This window comes from Lolium rigidum, chromosome 2 (assembly GCF_022539505.1).
Source record: "Lolium rigidum isolate FL_2022 chromosome 2, APGP_CSIRO_Lrig_0.1, whole genome shotgun sequence".
NCBI classification, from domain to species: Eukaryota; Viridiplantae; Streptophyta; class Magnoliopsida; order Poales; family Poaceae; genus Lolium; species Lolium rigidum.
The window spans coordinates 109439091-109461357 of NC_061509.1; positions in this window are offsets into that span (position 1 = coordinate 109439091).

A 22267-nucleotide genomic window follows, 5' to 3' on the forward strand; every position below is an offset into this window, starting at 1 on the left:
CTTTGTGATGAACTACAATATGCAGAACATGAACAAAGAGTTACCTGAACTCTTCGCCATGCTGAAATCTGCTGAGATTGAGATAAAAAAGAGCACCAAGTGTTGATGGTCAACAAGACCACCAGTTTCAAGAAACAGGGCAAGTCTAAAGGCAAATTCAAGAAGGGCGGCAAGAAAGCTATCGCGCCTCCTGTGAAACCTAAGACTGACCCTAAGCCTGATGCTGAGTGCTATTACTGCAAGGAGAAGGGACACTGGAAGCATAATTGCTCCAAGTATCTGGCTGATCTGAAGAGCGGCCTTGTCAAGAATAAGAAAGGTATATCTGTAATCACCAGAATTTGACCGAGTCAGAGGTGGGCCGCGATCAAGATGGGTTTGAAGAATATATGTATATGTGAATCGGCCTTACATGCAAAGTTTGGGCTAGTTTTCCCATGTATCTGTAACATATTAGATTACGTGCCGGTTAGGAGTTGGAGTTTTACCCGTGCACGGTTAGGTGCACGCCTGAATTAGAAAGTCCCTTGGACTATAAATATGTATCTAGGGTTTATGGAATAAACAACAACCAACGTTCAACACAAACAAATCTCGGCGCATCGCCAACTCCTTCGTCTCGAGGGTTTCTCCGGTAAGCACCATGCTGCCTAGATCGCATCTTGCGATCTAGGCAGCACAAGCCTACCCACGTTGTTCATGCGTTGCTCGTGCTCGAAGCCTTCTTGATGGCGAGCAACGTAGTTATCTTAGATGTGTTAGGGTTAGCATTGTTCTTCGTATCATATGCTTGTCGTAGTGCAACCCTTATACATCTAGCCGCCCTTACACCTATCTTAGGTGTAGGGGCGGCACCCCGCTTGATCATAGTTTAGTAGATCTGATCCGTTACGGTTGCTCCTTGTTCTTCAAGAATTAGTTTAATATCCGCAATAGTTAGGCCTTACAAAGGGTTGGAGGATCCAGCGGCGTGTAGGGTGTAATTTGCTAGCCCTAGACAGGATGTTCCGGGGATCAACCTCGTGTTGGTTTTTAGGCCCTGTCTAGGATCGGCTTACGATCACCGTGCGCGAGCGCGAGGCCCAATCGTGAGTAGGATGATCCGATTATGCGGTGAAAACCCTAAATCATCGTAGATCGCATTAGCTTTATCTTGATCAAGCGGGACCACCATATATTCGTGCACCTCGTACGAATCATGGGTGGATCGGCTCTTTGAGCCGATTCACGGGATAACTCGAGAGCCGATCGAGGCTCGTATTTAACATTTACGTGTATGCCATGCAGGAAACTAAGCGAGGCATCATCCAACACCTTCCTGACCAGGTATAGGTCAGGTGGCACGCCCTTGCGATAGCATCGGACGTGTGACCGAGGAGGCTTTGCGGGCCGTCGCTCTGAGGGACTGGGGCCAGCCGCAGCCCTAGTTGTTCCCGGCTCTACGGTGTTGCCAGTTGCTGCCCGCCGGTGGGTTTCTGACCGCAACACATTCTGGCACGCCCGGTGGGACAATCTTTGACATCCACCGCATCGCCATCTACATACGAGATGGCGGAAAGCACTCCGGTCAAGTACGAGGATCTGACTGACGAGCTCAAGAAGAAGCATGACAAGATCAAGGCAGTCCTCGAAGCCGACCTCATCGGCTCGTTCCACAGAACCCGCTCCCATGGCATCAGGTGGAAGGGGTTCTCACCTGAAGGCGCGCTCGATGGAGTGGACCTGTCCGCCCCGTCGGAAGAACGCACCGGGTCGCTGCGTCGGGAGATAAACTTCATGGTGGCTCATTCGCTGCACCGCCACTCGAGAGCCTCGGTGAACACTTTGGAGCGTGTCGCTCGCGCGTGATCCAGGAAATCATGAGCCATCGGTATTCTCCGTCGGGACCAGCTGCGGGGACTTACCAAGGAGAGATGCTACTCCGGTCCCGTCCGCCGCTGCCGTTCGCGTTGGCAGCACCGGAAGTGCCGAACTCATCGGCATACGTCGTCTACAAGATTGGTGGTGACCCTAGTGACTACCAATTCCTACCCGAGGCGCCCAAGGAGATCCCGCACGGATACGCGTGCGCATACGTGCCGGGCTGCAGTGCTCGGGCACTCTCAAACCAGGCTGCAACAGCGGGGGCCTCTGGAACAGCAGGAGGAACGTCGGGAGCAGATCTTGAGAAGCAAACGTGGTTAGCCAAGTACGCCGCTCCGACAAACCTCCAGAGCCCAGCTCCTGCAGTTGGCTCAGAACTGGAAAAGCAAGCATGGCTTGCTAAGTATGCCACCCCGGCGAATCTTCAGGGTTCGACACCTTCAGCCATCACCGCGGATCAGATTTGTACAATTCTGAAAGATCAGTTCGGCATGATGCCGAAAAGGAAGACGTTCGGCTATACCAAGCCGTACCCCAATGAGTACGAATTGATCCCGCTACCACCCAAATATCGGCTCCCTGACTTCACAAAGTTTAGTGGGTCAGATGGTTCCAGCTCCATCGAGCATGTGAGCCGATATTTGGAACAGCTGGGCACGATCTCAGCATCAGACGAGCTGCGTGTGAGGTTCTTCGCACAGTCCCTCACAAGATCGGCTTTCGGGTGGTACACATCGTTGCCACCGAACTCAATCCGGACTTGGAAGCAGTTGGAAGAGCAGTTCCATGAGCAGTATCACTCGGAGGCTTCCGAGGCTGGCATTGCCGATCTAGCACAAGTACGACAGAAGCGAGGGGAAACAGTGTCAGAATACATCCAGCGCTTCAGCACCGTGAGGAACCGATGCTATTCGGTTCACGTAAGTGAAAAAGAAGCAGTCGAGTTGGCGGTGGTGGGTCTCTCATCATCGATCAAGGACGTGGCCTCCCAAGCAGATTACCCTTCATTGGCGCACATGGTGCGAAGGCTGTCAGCATATGAACAGCGCCACCCAGATGTTTACCAGGACAAATTCAAGCGAGCGGTGGTCCTGGTTGAGGCAGACGAGGATGAAGGTGCTGCGGGAGATCAAGAGGTAGCAGTGGCTGAATGGGCTCGGGCGGCAAACCCCGTGTCCTGTAAGTGGGTTAAGCCACAAGGTCCTCCAAAAGGGTTCGACTTCGACGTGACCAAAGCTGAGCAGATTTTCGACCTCTTACTCACGGAGAAGCATATAAAGGTACCCGAAGGCCACAAGATTCCTACGGTGCAGGAGCTGAACGGAAAGCCATACTGCAAATGGCATAACACGTTCACCCACACCACTAACGACTGCAGGGTGTGGCGTCAGCGGATCCAAATGGCGATAGAAAATGGACGGCTAATTTTCAACCAGTACGCCATGAAGGTCGACACACACCCCTTCCCCGCCGTTAACATGGTGGAGTATACTTACCATGGAGGGTGCCAGCCAGATCTCTCGTGCAATATCAACATGGTAGGGCTTGGGCACCACTCTGGTAAGGACGGAGATGAGGGCAGCTGCTCTCATAGTAAAGACACGAGAGGAAGCCGCTCCACGCGATCGGCTCCGCCAAGACGGCAAGCGCTACGTCACGAGAGGGAGAAGTGAAGAACATAAGATATCAACGACCTCTCTCCGATCACCTCCTCAACAAGTATGTGAGTCGGTATGACCAACGCCGGCGATACAGCGACGATGATGAAAAAGATCGTCTGGCTAGGGACGACAGGAGACGTCGTCGGCATGATCACGACGAGGAGCGATACGAGCGCCACGCCAAGGAAAAGTCGAGGGAGCAAGACGACGTGGATAGGCACTGGGACTGCCCCTTTTTCAGACACTGCTGGGATTCAGGAATGAGCCGATTGCCAACAATCGGCAATTTCCCAGAATGTAAACAAAGGAAGAAGGATGCAGCTAACGTGTCCGTGTTCAAACGTCTAGGGCCTCTCCCGCCTCGGAACAAGCATGCTGAGTCCGCTCGGGTGGAAGATCTCGAGGAACTAGAGGACGATGATGAAGAAGACAAGTATCATCGGCCAAGGTGGTGCCCCGATGGGCTCGGCCGTTCCCAAAAACGAAGGGTTCAGCGTCCGCGTGGGTTGGAAGAAGCTGAAAGATTATACCGCACACGTTGAGGAAGGCACGGCCTGATCTCGCCGCCAAAATTCAGCGAACCCTGGACGAAGAAGGTCGGCCACAAAGAAAAGAGTGGCGCCCCAAGCAAAGGAAAGCCGATGATGAAACATCGGCTGGCACAAACATGGTGTTCATCCTCCCAACGGAGTTTACTGCTCGAGGATTAAACGATGCACTCAAGGTGGACGACAGCGAGCGCATCGGTGTGACAGAGGATGAAGTTAGGCTGGTCGTATCCACTGGCCTAACCGTGTAGCTGGAGCAAATCAACGAGCAAACGTGGCGAGGCTGATCCTTGTGATCGGCCCCAAAAAATTTGTGGAGGGGCATTACAAAACCTTCATCGAACAAGCAACGTGGAGGCCGATTCCAGCAATCGGCCAAAATTATCCTCACCATCCATTCTGCCTGGGTTCAACGTTTGATCCAGCAGGGAATACCTAAAGAGCCGATACCATCAATTCTCTTGACAGAATCGGCTCGGGGGGGCACCTAGGTGGATAAAACACGAGGATATGAAGTAGGAGTATCAAGTATGGGGGCCGATACATAAATCGGCCGTAAAAATTCAAATTTTTTTAAGCACATCCGATGCAGCAGACATCGACTTAAGGATACAAAGCCGATGCCGCCGCCATCGACTCTAGAACAATTACACGAGACCCACGAGGCTCAGATTTGCGCCAAAGAATGTGCATTGAGAGCAGCCTCGGTTGCAATAAGCATTTGACATGCAAGACACCGGCGTTCAACGGAAAAAAGCTGATCGGTGGGGCAAGTTTGGCTGGCTCTTCCTGGTGGCTGGCTCGGATTACCAGATTACCTGAAGTCAAAGCCTTTCCTGATTAGATCTGTGCATCCTCGCTGATGTTCTCGCCTTGATTAAGGCTCGGGGGGCAGCTAATTTGGTGGATGCTCTATTTTTCGGGAGCCGATCGGAGTTGCATCGGCTGACCCTGTACCGCGGCCTTCTCCGAAAAACACTGAGCTGCTTGCAGAGGAAGACTGCTAAGGCTACGGAGGGGAGCTGGAAAGGGAGGCTGTCGTCTTTTACAGGGTTTGGACCGTCCTGTTGCTACAAGAAAGGGAGGAAGACTGGATTCTCAAAAATGGCCGATGAACAGTCATCGGCTATAGATTTGCGGAGTATCAAATCACAGTCTGAATTTGAGAAGTGCTTGACTGGCGGTCTAATCGATATCTGAGCCCGACTTCATGGGCGTCTGGAAAGAGGAGGGGTCTGATACGTTGCTATCGGCCTTGGTGAGACGAGCTGGAGGATTGAAATTGAACTAATTGAAAGATAAATCGGGAGAACAATTTTCATTAGTTCAAAGGAGCAGCTTTACAAGGAAGAGCCGATGGCTCTCAAAAGAGGGATCTGGTGCCTAGTGCACTGCTACTACTAGTCCTACTCTACTAGTCATCGCTGTCCTCATCATCGCCATCGTCGATGTCGTCGGCGCTGCTCCCAGGAAGCTCCTCGTCGCTGCTGCCCCAGCCTTTGGTCGGAGCTTCGTCTTCCTCGTCATCATCATCATCCTCGCTGTCCGCCCAAGAGCGGAAGCGTTTCGTCGGCGGATACCCAGCGGAAGAGGAGGAATCATCTTCCTCCTCCTCCTCTTCTCCTTCTTCGTCATCATCTTCGTCCTCGCTGTCCGCCTACATGCGGGAGCGCTTCTTCGGAGGGAGCTTGGTGGAGGGGGAGGCCTTGGTCTTCTCTACTTCTCCTTCTTTCTCCTCCTTATCGGAGGAGATGGGGTTCGCCCCGGAGTGGAGGTCGTCCTCATTCTTCTTCTTCGGCGACGGTTGGTGGGGGAGGCCTGAGGGGGAAGAGGAAGAGGAAGACATTGCTACAGGGAAGAGGGTTTTTTTTGGTGCCGATAGCTAGAACAGAGGAAGAGGATGAAGAGGGCTAATCAGTCGGCACGGTTAAATAAAGGAGGAGCCTAGTGGAAATTTAATGCTATTGCAGTTTCCGGGGAGTGATGCTGTAGCCAAGGGGGCGCGGCGAAATGATGGAAGATTCTGCGGCAGCTCTGCTCTGCCACGACATGACCCGATGAATGAAAAGCGTAATGATTTTGGAAATGTCATTTCCAAAACCAGGGGGGCATGTGTTATCACCAGAATTTGACCGAGTCAGAGGTGGGCCGCGATCAAGATGGGTTTGAAGAATATATGTATATGTGAATCGGCCTTACATGCAAAGTTTGGGCTAGTTTTCCCATGTATCTGTAACATATTAGATTACGTGTCGGTTAGGAGTTGGAGTTTTACCCGTGCACGGTTAGGTGCACGCCTGAATTAGAAAGTCCCTTGGACTATAAATATGTATCTAGGGTTTATGGAATAAACAACAACCAACGTTCAACACAAACAAATCTCGGCGCATCGCCAACTCCTTCGTCTCGAGGGTTTCTCCGGTAAGCACCATGCTGCCTAGATCGCATCTTGCGATCTAGGCAGCACAAGCCTACCCACGTTGTTCATGCGTTGCTCGTGCTCGAAGCCTTCTTGATGGCGAGCAACGTAGTTATCTTAGATGTGTTAGGGTTAGCATTGTTCTTCGTATCATATGCTGTCGTAGTGCAACCCTTATACATCTAGCCGCCCTTACACCTATCTTAGGTGTAGGGGCGGCACCCCGCTTGATCATAGTTTAGTAGATCTGATCCGTTACGGTTGCTCCTTGTTCTTCAAGGATTAGTTTAATATCCGCAATAGTTAGGCCTTACAAAGGGTTGGAGGATCCAGCGGCGTGTAGGGTGTAATTTGCTAGCCCTAGACAGGATGTTCCGGGGATCAACCTCGTGTTGGTTTTTAGGCCCTGCCTAGGATCGGCTTACGATCACCGTGCGGGAGCGCGAGGCCCAATCGTGAGTAGGATGATCCGATTATGCGGTGAAAACCCTAAATCGTCGTAGATCGCATTAGCTTTATCTTGATCAAGCAGGACCACCATATATTCGTGCACCTCGTACGAATCATGGGTGGATCGGCTCTTTGAGCCGATTCACGGGATAACCCGAGAGCCGATCGAGGCTCGTATTTAACGTTTACGTGTATGCCATGCAGGAAACTAAGCGAGGCATCATCCAACACCTTCCTGACCAGGTATAGGTCAGGTGGCACGCCCTTGCGATAGCATCGGACGTGTGACCAGGAGGCTTTGCGGGCCATCGCTCTGAGGGACTGGGGCCAGCCGCAGCCCTAGTTGTTCCCGGCTCTACGGTGTTGCCAGTCGCTGCCCGCCGGTGGGTTTCTGACCACAACAATATCTGATATACATGTTATAGATGTTTAGCTTACTGGTTCTCGTACTAGTAGCTGGGTATTTGATACTGGTTCGGTTGCTCATATTTGTAACTCGAAACAGGAACTACGGAATAAACGAAGACTATCGAGGGATGAAGTGACGATGCGCGTTGGAAATGGATCCAAGCTCGATGTGATCGCTGTCGGCACGCTCCCTCTACATCTACCTTCGGGATTAGTTTTAAACCTCAATAATTGTTATTTTGTGCCTGTGTTGAGCATGAACATTATATCTGGATCTTGTTTAATGCAAGACGGTTATTCATTCAAGTCTGAGAATAATGGTTGTTCTATTTTTATGAATAATATCTTGTATGGTCACGCACCTAAAAAGAATGGTTTATTTCTATTAAATCTCGATAGTAGTGATACACATGTTCATAACATTGATGCTAAGCGAATTAAATTGAATGATAATTCTACTTATATGTGGCACTGTCGTCTTGGTCATATTGGAGTGAAACGCATGAAGAAACTCCATTCCGATGGATTACTAGAATCACTTGACTTTGAGTCACTTGATAGATGCGAAGCATGTCTAATGGGTAAAATGACTAAGACTCCATTCTCTGGTATTATGGAGCGAGCTACAGACTTATTGGAAATCATACATACCGATGTGTGCGGACCAATGAGTGTAGCCTCGCGCGGTGGTTATCGTTATGTTCTAACCTTCACAGATGATCTGAGTAGATATGGGTATATCTATTTGATGAAACATAAATCCGAAACTTTTGAGAAGTTTAAGGAATTCCAAAGTGAAGTAGAAAATCAACGTAACAAGAAGATTAAATTTCTACGATCTGATCGCGGAGGCGAATATCTGAGTTATAAGTTTAGCATGCATTTAAAGAAATGCGGAATACTTTCACAATTGACACCGCCGGGAACACCACAACGAAATGGTGTGTCCGAACGTCGTAATCGAACTCTCTTAGATATGATTCGTTCTATGATGTCTCTTACTGATTTGCCGTTATCATTTTGGAGTTATGCATTAGAGACAGCTGCATTCACTTTAAATAGGGCACCATCTAAATCCGTTGAAACGACACCGTATGAATTATGGTTTAATAAGAAACCTAAGCTGTCGTTCCTTAAAGTTTGGGGTTGCGAAGCCTATGTAAAAAAGTTATAACCAGACAAGCTAGAACCCAAAGCGGAGAAATGCGTCTTCATAGGATACCCTAAGGAAACTATAGGGTATACTTTCTATCACAGATCCGAAGGCAAAATCTTTGTTGCTAAGAACGGAACCTTTCTTGAGAAAGAATTTCTCACTAAAGAAGTGACTGGAAGAAAAGTATAACTCGACGAGATTACTGAATCTTCTCTCGTTGATCAGAGTAGCGCAGTACCGGAAGATGTTCCTGTGCCGCCTGCACCGGTAACAGTGGAAGCTAATGATAATGATCATGAAACTTTGAGCGAGATAGCTACTGAACCTCGCAGATCGACAAGGGAACGTGCCACTCCTGATTGGTATGATCCTTGTCTAAATGTCATGATTGTGGACAACAATGATGAAGACCCTGCGACGTATGAAGAAGCTGCTTTTAAGCCCAGATTCCAACAAATGGCAAGAAGCCATGAAATCCGAAATGAGATCCATGTATGATAACAAAGTGTGGACTTTGGTAGACTTACCTGATAGCCGCAAGGCTGTCGAGAATAAATGGATCTTCAAGAGAAAAACAGATGCTGATGGTAATATTACTGTCTATAAAGCTCGACTTGTCGCAAAGGGTTTCCGACAAATTCAAGGTGTTGACTACGATGAGACTTTCTCACCTGTAGCGAAGCTAAAATCTGTGAGGATTTTGTTAGCAATAGCTGCATTTTTCGATTATGAGATTTGGCAGATGGATGTCAAAACGGCGTTCCTTAATGGAGACATTGATGAAGAGTTGTATATGGTACAACCCAAAGGTTTTGTCGATCCTAAAAATGCTGACAAGGTGTGCAAACTTCAGCGTTCAATTTATGGACTGAAGCAAGCATCCAGAAGTTGGAACCGACGTTTTGATAAGGTGATCAAAAACTTCGGGTTTATACAGTGCCATGGAGTGGCCTGTATTTACAAGAAAGTGAGTGGGAGCTCTGTAGCATTCCTGGTATTATATGTAGACTAGATTTAGATGTGCGCCTTGGCGCACGAGCACGTGAAGGTCATGTTTATTTCTCATAACAATGATAAAAATAATTACCAATATGATAAATATGTTTATTAGGATACATTGCAATGGATATATGTGCATTAGAAACCACTCGGTAGAGGGGCAACCATTGTATATATTGGTAGTTTGGTACAGAACCTATACAGATTGAATAGTATTATTTCAAAATAAAATTAATTCCTAGACTGCGTGTCTTAATGCTTCAAAGATGCTAGTATTTTGTTTCCTCGGCAAGAGAATATGTGATACCATAGGATAAATCACAATATTCAGTTTGCATTAGAAACCACTCGGTAGAGGGGCAACCATTGTATATATTGGTACATAACCTATACAGATTGAATAGTTTTATTTCAAATAAAATTAGTTCCTAGACTGTGCGTCTTAATGCTTCAAAGATGCTACTATTTTGTTTCCACGGCAAGAGAATATGTGATACCATAGGATAAATCACAATATATGAATGCATTACATGCAGAAACAATCGGATACATATTACTGGAATCAGCAACCAGTACACGAAAATTGTCTTAGCACCATCTTACAATTTTGCTTTAAAAATATGATACTATAATGACTAATCCTATATTGATTCCTTCTATAATTCTACCTTCTAATGTACATAGCTTATATTGGGTAGTACTGATCAAGTTTTACATTGGCGTTAGCTATGGACTCTAAATCCAGGGACGGATGACAAGCTAGCACATAAGCAAACACCAGTTCAACTCCAGCAAGAAGCTCTTTGCGTACCAAGGATTGAATACTGGCAGGATTCTTGAATCGAGTCATCAAAGCTGACAAAGTCTCAGGAGCAGGATCAAAAGGGAACACGGTCTTCCACATCATGGTCAGATGAGCATGGTACTTATCGAAGTAATAATGTACCTTCTCCACCCGATACTCGAATTTTGCCATAATTACGGCCTTCGACCTATTTGACCATAATGAGCACTTCGGGTGTGACATATTGGTCATTGCTTCAATCTTCTCATGAACCCATGTATTTTCTTCTGATTCGTTGAAAGCAAAGACTGTCGACGATGAGGAAAAATAAGTCAGGAGAAGTCTTTTACTAAAAAAGTATAAGGAACAAAAAGGAGTTGATTGCTTACAACTTAAGCTCTCAGTAGCTACACGCAGATGATCCAAAGCATATTGTTCGACTGCTGTGGCAAGCTCGCTCTTCTTATTCACCAATGCTGCCATGGCATGGAACCCAGCCGTGTCTTTCTCCAATTGAGATATTCGATTGCGCAGTCGGTGCACAAGTTCAGATTCATCGACAGTTGCAGAGTTCAGAGAACTTTCAGCATGAGAAGAAGTCGAAGGCATCTGCAACAATTTGTTTAATATGCATCCTCAGAAAATCAACAAGGAGAAATTATCAAATTCGGGAAACTCCCATCAGGAGCGATCAAAAGCTTTTCATTCGAAGAAAGACTATGATAAAAGTTGAGTGCTGTTAATAGAGCCAGCATAATTCGTTACAGATCATAAGGACGAGATAAATATGTTCAAGTTGCAACTAAGCAAGTTAATAGATTCAAGGCCCCTGAATTTGCGCAAACAACCTTGGAGTAGTCTCAGATGCAGATTTCTTCTTTTCACCGTCAACTAGCTTGAGGAGCTGGCTTGTGCATGTGCATGCTGATTCATTGAAGGGGCCAAGATCGACATGAGAGCCATCCGCATCTGTTGGTAATGCTTTGGATAATTTCTCCAATTCAGATTCAAGGCCATGCCTCATCAAGAGCTGAAAAGCAAGAACCGCTCCGTAAAGGCGAGAGCGACGCTTCAATACCTCAATGGCGCTGTTGGAGTCGACAAAGAAGGTATTTGCAAGCTCTCCAAGAGTATTGTTCTGGTCCAGCTTGGGGAACATCAGCAAGAATAGCTTCGACAAAACTCCCTTGACCTTCTTCAAAAGCTCTTGGATATGCTCACTGGATTCCACAGCAAAGGAAAGGGCATCCGACATGGAAACTACCCTAAGCTTGTTGGTACGGTCGACATGCATGTCGGCAGTACCTAAAAATATTACGGAAAACAATTCATTACAACGATAAAATACCGCAAGGAAATAGGAAATAAACGAGGCAAAGAAGTCTTACCTTGCAAGCTCTCGATGGATTTGCGAAGAGCACCTTCTTTCTTGTCTGCTTGGGCATAAGCTTTAAGCTTCGACTCCTCCTCCTCCTTCATATTTTTGTTCAGCTTCTTCAGCTCCTCCTTCAGGCTCGTATTGTCTTTCTAAGCTTTGGCTGCCAGTCTGTTTGCTTCCTGCAATTGATCAGACGAAGACTTGGCAGCTTCACGGAGTTGAGCGTGATCAGCAAAGTCCACCACAATATCGATTGCGGCATGAATTGGATGCAACAAAGGAATCGAAGGATTGTCAGAATATGCTACAAGCACATCATAACCTATACTCGGCTTCGACCAGCCAAATATCGGCTCGGGGGCTGCTGGGTGCGGACTATTAAAAGGAAAAACACTTACATGATCATTCTGCGGTGGAGAAATGGAAGCGCTTGCTGAAGGAGCGACCGAAGAAGCTTTGACCTTGGCCACGACTTTCCTTGGAAGGAGAGGAGCGGCAGGTTCATCTTCGGGATATAAGGGCGTCGACTCCTTCATCGATTCTGGATTGTCAGAGCTCACCTTCGTCTTCTTCAGAGGAGGAGCAGCTCTATCTTCATCAGAACTATTCAAAGAAATATGGACTGTGATGAGGAGAGGATTACCAGAAAGTATTAAGAAAGAAACTTAAGGGAAGATAAACTTACGAAATTGACATCAAGTCATCTTTGTCAGCAAAGAAACCCGATGATCTCTCTGGAGCTGGGGGAGTTGAGGCTTCATGAGAAGGTGCATGAGGAGGACTTACATTAGCATCATCGTCATTACGTCCGCTAGGACTCGACTCTGCCGTTCCAATCAAATCTTCATCAACCCTCCTGCGACGCTTAGAACTAAGAAGTGCGTCATCTTCGTGAGCTTCGTCACCCGAAGCATCGCTGTCTTCGATCACATCGGGGTTATCCTCGGTCTATTCGGACACGTCATCATCTTCGGGAGCTGCTCCACTCTCGGGTGCTGGAGGGAGGCACGTTGTGAGAGTAGAAGGCTCACGAGATAAAGGAAAAAGTGTTAGCTTCGAGTGCAAAGGATGAAATCAATTGCAAGACAATTAAGTAATTACCCCGGAAGGGTGATGGCTAAGGCCGTAAGGAGATTGAACTGATGTCATGGCTATGGTGTCCCTCTGGCTAAAGCAAGTCAAGCGTCTCACTTCATCCCGAAGCTCGCTCTCCGTAAAGTCAGCCAAGCTGATCCGCGTCTTATCGCTGGGGCCAATGTACATCCAAAGTTGATGGCTTATCGACATCACTAGTTGCACCCGACGCTTCAGAAACAAGGCAACGACTTTGGTTCCACACATCGTTTGACCTCCTGCACTCTTCGGATCTAAGATCTTTTCGTACAGTTGGTCGACCACCTCGCTCTCTTCGGCAGTCAAAGTGTTTTGCCAAGATTTCTTCTGCACTGCCTCAAGAACATCTTTGAACGAAGGCAGGTTGGAGCGGTGGCATGTCGCTGGGTGGTCCCTGGTAGAACCACTTTTGTCGCCAGCCCTGGACAGACCCCCTCATCGAAAAATTGAAGTAGTTGACTTCCTTTCCGACGACGAAGCCGACTCCACCGACAACATGAGGACCTTCGCTTCTGCTGTGGCGCTTGACGTATAAAATCTCCCGCCAAAGACCCCAGTGGACCAGTTTCTGCCCAGCTTCCTCCCACTGTGAAGCCCATTTTCTGTGTGTAGCCAGAAATTCCTCCCGAGCAGTTTCCTGAGCTTCTCCCCACAAGCCGAATCGGTAACACCCTTTTCTTTCCAAACCGCATGCATCGCTCTCCCGCATGGCCTTCTTTTCACCCCCAGCTAGGGTTCCGACGCCATCGCCGCTCCAGGGCTGGTGACCCCACCGCCGTCAGCTCCGGCAGGGAAGAAGCGCGGCCACCCCTCCTCCCCCACGCGTCCCTCCTCTGGTCGCCTTGCATCGCTGCCTCTGCAACCGCATCAAGGACGGCACCCCGCCCCTGCATCCCCACCGACGAGCTCTCCGCTCCAGCTCGGCGGCCGATCGTCGACCTCTTCCTCCCCCCGCATCGACCTTCCCCACCGACGCCAACTCAAGGACGGCACCCGCCCCCTTCATCCGCATCAAGGATGGCGTCCGCCCCTGCATCCGCCGCGACGAGCTCCCCGCTCCGGCCCAGCGGTCGACCGGCGACCTCTTCCTCCCCTAGCAGCGACCTTCCCCACCGACGCCAACCTCGAGCCCATCCTGCGACAACCACATCATCCTCCCCAACGACCTTGTCCTGCCGCAACGAATTCTGACCTCGATTCGATCGATGTCGTTGTCACAGCCACCGGTAACCATCTTTCCTTCCAACATTTTCTGCTATAATTCCAGAAGCCCAAAAGAATAGAAGTAGCTAGCTTTAAGGAGCTTCTAGCCACCACAGTTTCTTCCCACCGAAACAGAGAAGTCGGCTTATGCATAAGCAGAAGCCCAAAAGAAATCACCCTAGAGATGGCTACCACTAGTGATCGAGCTACTAATCCACACCTTTCTAAGAGTAATTAACTTGGCTCGAGAAATTGAACATCCCGATATATCTCCGTCCACACATGCCTTGATTATTTCTATTCAAACTCTTTCCCGTGCTTTTGTCCTTGCGGTAGCCTTTGTCGACCGAGTTCTAAATGGTTACATTCCATGGCATGTTTCTCTCTCTCTTGAGGAAGAACCTACCAAACAAAGGGTCTGTTTGGTTTGTGTCCCCAACTTGCCCTGCCAAAATATTGGTCATGCCAATTGAAGTGTCTCTTGTTTGGTTTGTTTCCAATTATTTGGCTGCCTATGACTCTTGCAGTGATTCCTTCACAAATCGTTGCCAATTTTTTGGCAACCCCAGGGCGGCAGATTCTTGCGCCAAATTTTTGGCGTGCCAATATTGGCAGGGCAGCAACAGGCACGGACCAAACGCACCCAAAAATATTGAGTATGCGAGATTTTGTTCTCAAAAGCATTACAGGCTGCATCCCACGAGATTCAGTATTTCCTGTGTTCCAAACGCCCTAACCGGATACACAAAGGTTGTCATGTTCCTTTGGAGGGGATGATTGGTCGTTGGAACATATCGACAGTACAACAGCGAACTCTCTAGCCGTAAACGGCTTATACTGTGGAACATAGGGAGTATCGGTTATCACTCTACGCCCAGTCGCATATTGACACTAAGCGAGAGATCACCAATATTATTGGGGGATCTGATATGCGGGTGCTGCTTGACGAAGCCAGCGATGAGACATGCGGTGATCGCTTGATCAGTGATGGTGCTGCGGGTTAGGTCCCCCAGGACTGAGCCTCTTCGAGCTCCCGTAGACATTCTCCGTGATCGTGATCACTTGACGTGGCCGTACTGCAGCCCTGGTGCTCACGCTCGCTGCCGGCGAGCTGCTGACATCGTCGTCGAGCTGGCGACGGTGGTGTAGGAGGCAGTGGTCAGAGAGGGGATCAGTGGAGGAGACGACGAGGATGACGACGCAGATGCAGAAACACAGGACTAGCCTCATCATTAAGCACGCTCTGATTTTGATTAGTGAGTTTGCAAATGGTAGCTACGTTGCCTACGTACACTGCTGAATGCATTTGCAAGTTAGCCAGAGGCTACAGGTACTTATAGGCTAAACTGCAGGCGGTGCCGGGCTGCTAAAAAAATATACACTTTTCTTAAAGAATTGTATTGTTGATCTGATGCATTATCCTATCGGTTTGATGGGATTTGCTCATATATCATGAGCTACCTGACAAGCTCCACTGATGCACTAGCTGACCTTTGCCTCTTGACCATGCATTTTCGATTTGAAATATCGCAGACGTGCTTTTCGACATCGATAGTGTTTGACAACGTGAAAGGTCAAAGTGAAAAGCATGCAGCTTTTAGGAACAGGACGACATGTCATTTCGGTGGAGCCTTGCGTACCAGAGCTTAAGTTCGTTTTTCTACGGGATTTGCAATTGTACCTGAATTCAATATTATTTACTCTCGGATTAACTATTATATCTGGACTAGATGATTATTCATCAAGCAGATGTGATGAGAAAAGTACCAAGACAACCAGCCTGAAAACATGATAATTATAACTGCATTCAACCAATAGCCAAGGCTCGGATTGATCACTGGCTTGTTTTCATCGAAACGACAGTGATGGCAGTAGCACTACTCTTTTTTTGTTTTTGAAACGGGGCAAAAGCTTTGCCTTTCATTGATATAGGAGAAAAGAGTTGGCACGTTTATGAGGAAAACTAGCCGAAAAACCGTACAACACGACACCACACGCCAGCCCCGAGGATGCGCTCCACACGGGTCGACGACCAGCCAGGTCGACACCACACCTCAACGCAATAGGCGGAGGCGAAAGACCGGAGCCACCGCTCCAATTACCACGCCGGCCCCAAGGCCGCGCCCCACCTGGCCGAAGACGAACCCGCCTCCGCCGAAAACCACCAAAACACTCCACAAGTCCCTTTGTTCGGTGGACATCCAAAGCGAGGCCCCAAGAGGCAAAGCGACGCAAGAGCGCCGCCCACGCCCGATCCCGCGAGGGATCTAGGGTTTCCCCCGGAGAGCCCGAGCGGAGAACAAGAAACACCTGCTTCGACGACGCCTTCAAGAAATAAGCGGCGCCCACAGGCGTCACCGTCGTCGGTCCTGGCCAGCCGCCAAGACAGAGCTTTCGCCCAGCGAAGAGTTCCAAGACCTCGCGCCCGCCAACAAGGACCAGCACAAACCACCACCATCAACCGCTGAGCAACCTCCTGGCCAACCTGTAGCCGCCGACGCGCAGAGGGCAGCACACCCCGAAGCCAACGGAGTACCGCCGAAGAACACCGTGGGCGCCGCCGGAACGCCACATAGAGGGGACGCCGACCAACACCGACGCGGGGCTCGATGACGAACGCCGAAGCCCGCAGACATGAACTCCCCGTACCGCCCGAAGCCGCCACCGCACAACCAACCCGTCCCAGAGCCATGGCCAGCACCGGGCCACCCAGCGCCAAGACGGAGACGCCTCCAACGCCAACAGCGGCCTTGGCCTGCAAAACCCGGATCGGGGCCCACCCAACGCCGCAGTCTCCCGAAGCAGCACCGCCGCCATGGCTAGCAGCAGGCTCCTCTGCCGTGGCCTCCTCCGCCGTGGCCTCCACCGCCGCAGCCTCCACCGTCGCAGCCTCCCGCTGCAGCCCGTCGCCGTGGTCATCCTCAGATCCGCCACCGCGGGCACGAGCGCGCGCCGCGACGCCAGCGCCGCAGCAGCACCACCAAGCCCCGCCACGCCTGCGCCACCGCACCACCGCCGCTCCCCGTCCGCGTGCCGACCCCTCCGCCAGCGCGCAGCCGCCGGCCCCAGCGCCCGCCGCCCCGCGCCCGACGAGCTCCCTCTCGCCAGGGGACGCGGGGGAGAGAAAAACGCCCCGCCGCCACCTTCCCCGGGGGGGGCGCGGCTTTGCCGGCCCCCCTCCGGCGGCGGCGAAGCAGGAGAGGAGGTGGAGGGGGCTTCTGGCGGCGGCGGCTAGGGTTTCCCCCCTGGTCGCCAGAGGAGGGCGACCCAGTAGCACTACTCGGGAGCCAAGAGTGAGACATACCTGCCAAAACTGACGTTGAACCTAACAAGGGGCCAATGTTGGGGCCATGCCCCATGGATGATCACATTGTTCACTTATATTCAAGTGATCTTTAGAGGTAAGCATGTACGTCATTTATAATGCTACTCTAGTGAGAATGCACCTAGCGGTTCAGTTGTGCAGCTGCATGTCATTCTGCATTAGTATATGTCTTACCTCAAGAATGGAAATATTGTAACCTCGTCGGCGTCCTAATGCAGTTCGCCGCGGCAGGCTTTCGATTCATTGGATGGAGCGTGCATGAAGGAGCTGTACCGAGTAAAACACAGATACGCATATCACTGAAGACTGGATTGACCAAGTCACCTTTTGGTTGTCTTTTGTTGGAAAACTAACCACTATTCACAAGAAAATAATAATCGTCAAATATGCATCTCGGACAGAACATCCAACATGCATAATTGACCATTATTTCTTTTATACCAATGTGAGTATGGATGAAAGAAACTTTATGCTGTATTTTTGAAGATACAGCGATAGTGTTTTCATTATACTACTATAGTATAATTTTGCATTTCAAGGGTTTTCTCTAGTTCAACACAATGATACAACTTATCCCATTACTCTGAATTTATTTTTTCTTCAGATGAATACATTGAATTTCTACATTAGTTTGTGCATTCGAACTCTAAATTTTGTGGAAGATGTTGATGTTTTTCTTTTTCTTTTGAGAATTGGATTGGATGCCCAGATGGAAGATCAACCTCTCTAAAGGAAACCGAACTAGCGAGGTGACAACACGTGGCAGTACGACCTGCTCCCACCCGAGCGAACGTGATGTACCTGCGCGAGCCATCCGCGAGCGCGCGGGCATGCAAATCAAATTGCTCTATCTCTACCGCATCGTCTTTTAGTTACACAGAGAAATACGTTCAATATGTTTCATATACATATGACACTTCTACATACTACATATAGATCCGACTACCCGAAATACGAGTACAGTTACATGTAACACAAGAGTATAATTACGTATAACACACGAGTACAATTACATACAACATGAGTATAGTTGTGTAAACACACGAGTACAGTTACGTATGACGCACGAGTACAGTTGAACACATGGACGAGTACAAGTACAGTCGTGCACACGAGCAGGTACAGTTGCGTACACGAGATATAGCGCACACGAGTAAGTACAGTTATTGAGTAAGGAAAAAAGTGCATCAAATACAATAAAAACAGAAGTACTTATCAGTTGAAGCACGGGTACAATTAGGTACACACCACGAGTACAACCATACTAGTATTAAAGTACGAAAAAAAATATCTTAAAACCTATCAACATGGGATATAGTTTTGAAGATTTCGACGTGAGAATTTCAAAGTGAAAACGGTTCGTAATTTGGACTTATGGTTAAGATATTTCATTTTGAAAAAACGAATCTAAAAAATAAAGGGAAAACTGGACCATCCCCTGTCATTCTCTCTCCTCTTCTATCCCACCTTTTCCCCTTACGACACTTAGCGAGCAGGAAAACCATTTTCCACCAAAATTCTGGCACCACAATGAGCCACGTGTCACATGCAGAGAGACTTTTGGGCTTTCGCGAAGACCGGCCCTTTTTTAGAGAATTCGTCCAGATGGTTGTGAAGAAGAATAGAAGGGAGGGGTCACTGAGATGATTCTTGGGCCTTGTTTCGGCCTGTGAGCCCAACTTTGCCTTTTCGGCTTTTTTTTTGTTCTTTTGAGAAATGATGCTTTCAGCCTAAGAGCATCTCTAGCAGAGGCCGTAAAAAGTCGAACCGAAAAAGACGAGTTCAGTTCACCGAACTCGCGTATTCGGGTCGTAAAATGGCCGACGCAGAACAGAGCCCGTAAACCAAAACTGTAAAACATTTTACAGTTTTGGTTTACGGGCTCTGTTCTGCGCCAGCGGCATCCGAACCCGTAAAAACAGGGTTTATGAAATTACTTAAGCATATGATCGAAGAAACATCACAATAAAATGCAAACAATTCATGCATAGTTCATAGTGCAGACATCAAATGTCAGAATCAAATGACACAGTTCATAGTTCTCCCTCTCCTCTCACCGCAGGCATCAAACCGAGGTTGGCCCGCCGTCAGCACCATCGCCACCACCTCGTGGAGTCACATCGGCTGCACCAGTTGCCTCTTCACGAGCTGCTCTTCGTCTTGCCGTGATCTCCGCCGAGGCCTCCTTCCACCACTCCAGTTGAATCTCATTCATGTCCTTAGTGTTCATCATCATGATCTCCCTCTCTTCGGCCAAAAGTTGCTTCGTTGCTTTGGCCTTCTTGACATTGATCCTCATCTCCTCCAACTTGGCTTTGCTCCTTGCTTCCTCTCGGCTGGCTTCAAGCTTTGCAAGGCTCGCCTCCTTCTTCGTCTTGATGATGACATGCTTGGTCTCCAAAGTCTTCGTCGCTATCACCTCCTTCGACCTCATCATTTGATCAAACTTGTCCCTCAACAATGCAGCCTCCCCCTCGAGCCTTAGCCTTTCCTTCGCCTTCTTGTTCCCCTCCGGCTTGTCGGCGTTCCTGCCATCCTTCTCGTCCTCGGTGTTGTCGAGCGCAACCATTGCATCCTTCTTCGGTGCGACTTCTTCATCCCTCAATCTCCACTTGGGGAGGTGCTGGAGAACATCAAAGCAATGACACATGGTGAAGCTCTTGCCCTTGCTGCCGGCCATGTCTCTGTACCTAGCATCGGCAATGCGATCCTACATATGCAAAAGGAAGCAACAAATCGTCAATATGTCATCCAAGCTAAACTACAATTAGCTTTACCAAATATGCACTCACATATTCGTCGACAGTTGCGCCGCTTCGAGGATTGGACACCACTTGGTCCATTGCTGCTGTCCACAGGCTACACGCCGGTTTGATCGCGTCCCAACGACCTTGGAGGGATCGGTAGGTGCGATCGACAGGATGGCAAACGCGCGGCATGAGCTTATGGAACTTGTCCTCGATGCGCTTCCAGTACCGCTTCCCTGTTTGATCCGTGCCGGAGACGGCATCCATCCCCACGGAGGCCAAGCTCGGCACAAGGTGGCGTCTTCAATCTCCGTGTAGTTGTTGGCCCGCCTCTTCTTTCTATTTCCATCAGCCGTGACCTCCACCACACCGTCGTCCCCTTCTTCCCCTTCCTCCCGTTCGTCCCCTTCTTCCCCTTCTTCCCCCTCATCCCCGCACTCGTTCTCAGCTCCGTCCATGCCATTGCCGAATGGAGAGAGTGGGTTAATCTGCACCTCGTCCAACATCTCCATGTAGGAGGCGTTCTCCTTCCTAATCGGACGAGCCCTCAGTATCTACTCGCAAACAAATAAACGGAGGAAGAGTTCATGTGTACCTTGTTGACCCCTAGTCGAGCACGTCCTGGGCGACGATCACACTTGCTTCCTCCGTCGTCGGCGTCGCCGTCGGTGTTGCCGTGGGCGTGGAGGGAACCGGCGGCGGGACGCCATGGCTCGTCGCCGCCTTCACTTTCATCCTTTTGGGGGCCGCGCTCTTCGGTCTCGCACGGGGAGCCTTCGGCTTGGTTGCCACCACCGAGACATCACCGGTGGCCGCAGTGGATTGCGGGACCACATGCGTTCCCGCGCGCCGCCGCTTCACCGCACTCGTCGCCGACACCGGCGTTGCTTCCTCCGCTGGGGTCGCAGGGATCACCGGGGTGGTTGGAGGAGCGGCGGAAGCTGCGGCGACCACGGGAGAAGGTGGCGACGCCTGCGAGGTACCAACGGCGGCCGGCGGGGTCGATTCGAGACTCATCGGAGCGAAATCGGAGGGTGGCGGCGCAGAGGAAAGTGAGGGCGCACAGATCGGCGACGACGGCGGTTGGGAGGAGCTAAAAGTTCCCTCGCGCGCAAACTAGGGATTGTGTTCGGGCTGCGTTCGGTTCGCTCCGGCGGCCCCTACAAATACATGCCGACGGAGCGAACCGAATGCAGCCCGTATTTTTTTTTTCAGTTTTCGCTGTTTACGGTCACTAATCGGCATCTTTTTCCAGCCCAAACCCGTAAAGTGGCGGTTATTTTTCGGTTTTGGACTTTTACCGGGTCTGTTAGAGATGCTCTAAGAGCATGTCTAACAGGCCCCGTATTTTTTCGCCCCTTAAAACGTGAGTAGAGGGCCCTGTATTCACTTTTCGCCGGCCGAAAACTCGGACGAGCTAGCAGACCCCGTATCCCCACCCCGTAAAACATCTGTTTTACGGGGTGGGGATACGGGGTCTGCTAGCTCGTCCGAGTTTTCAACCCCTCAAAAGAGGGTTTTTTGACAAATTGCATATTAGAACCAACACACCATTCACATAAAATAAATGTTTTACATCACACAATAATCATCATAATTATTACAATAATGTTTTTCGGAAATGTCAACAAATGTTCTAATGGAAGAATTAAACAAATAACAAATGTTTCACACATTCAACAATAGGAAATGAATGTTTCACACATACAACAATGGGAAATGAATGTAATAAATCATTGGCCATGCAACTGCCAATGGTGATCAATCAAATCTTGGGTGAGCTGGTGATGAGTCTCGGCATTTTCAATGCCTCGATGAGCAGCATCATCTCCGTCTCGTCGTCGTTGAGCAACTCGTCGATGTCCGAATCGTCGGAATCCGACGACGACCAATCGGTCGACGTCGCGTCCAAATCCGCCATGTGCACATCCTCCGAAGCCATCTACCACGGTGTACCATACATCAGCCCCAAATCCGATCAATTTACCGGCGGCAACGAAGAAGAACGCGGCGGAATACTCACCGACGACAAACGGCTGAGAAGACCACAGCGGGAGGGCGGCGGCGCGCGCGGAGGGACGCGGAACTTCGGCGGGGTGCGGCGGAGGTGCGGCGGGCGTCCACGCAGCTCGGCGCGGCTCGGCGGACGGCGGAGGGGCGCGGATCTGACGAATTCCGGCGGCGGCGCGCGGGTGGCTGCGGCGGCGCGCGGG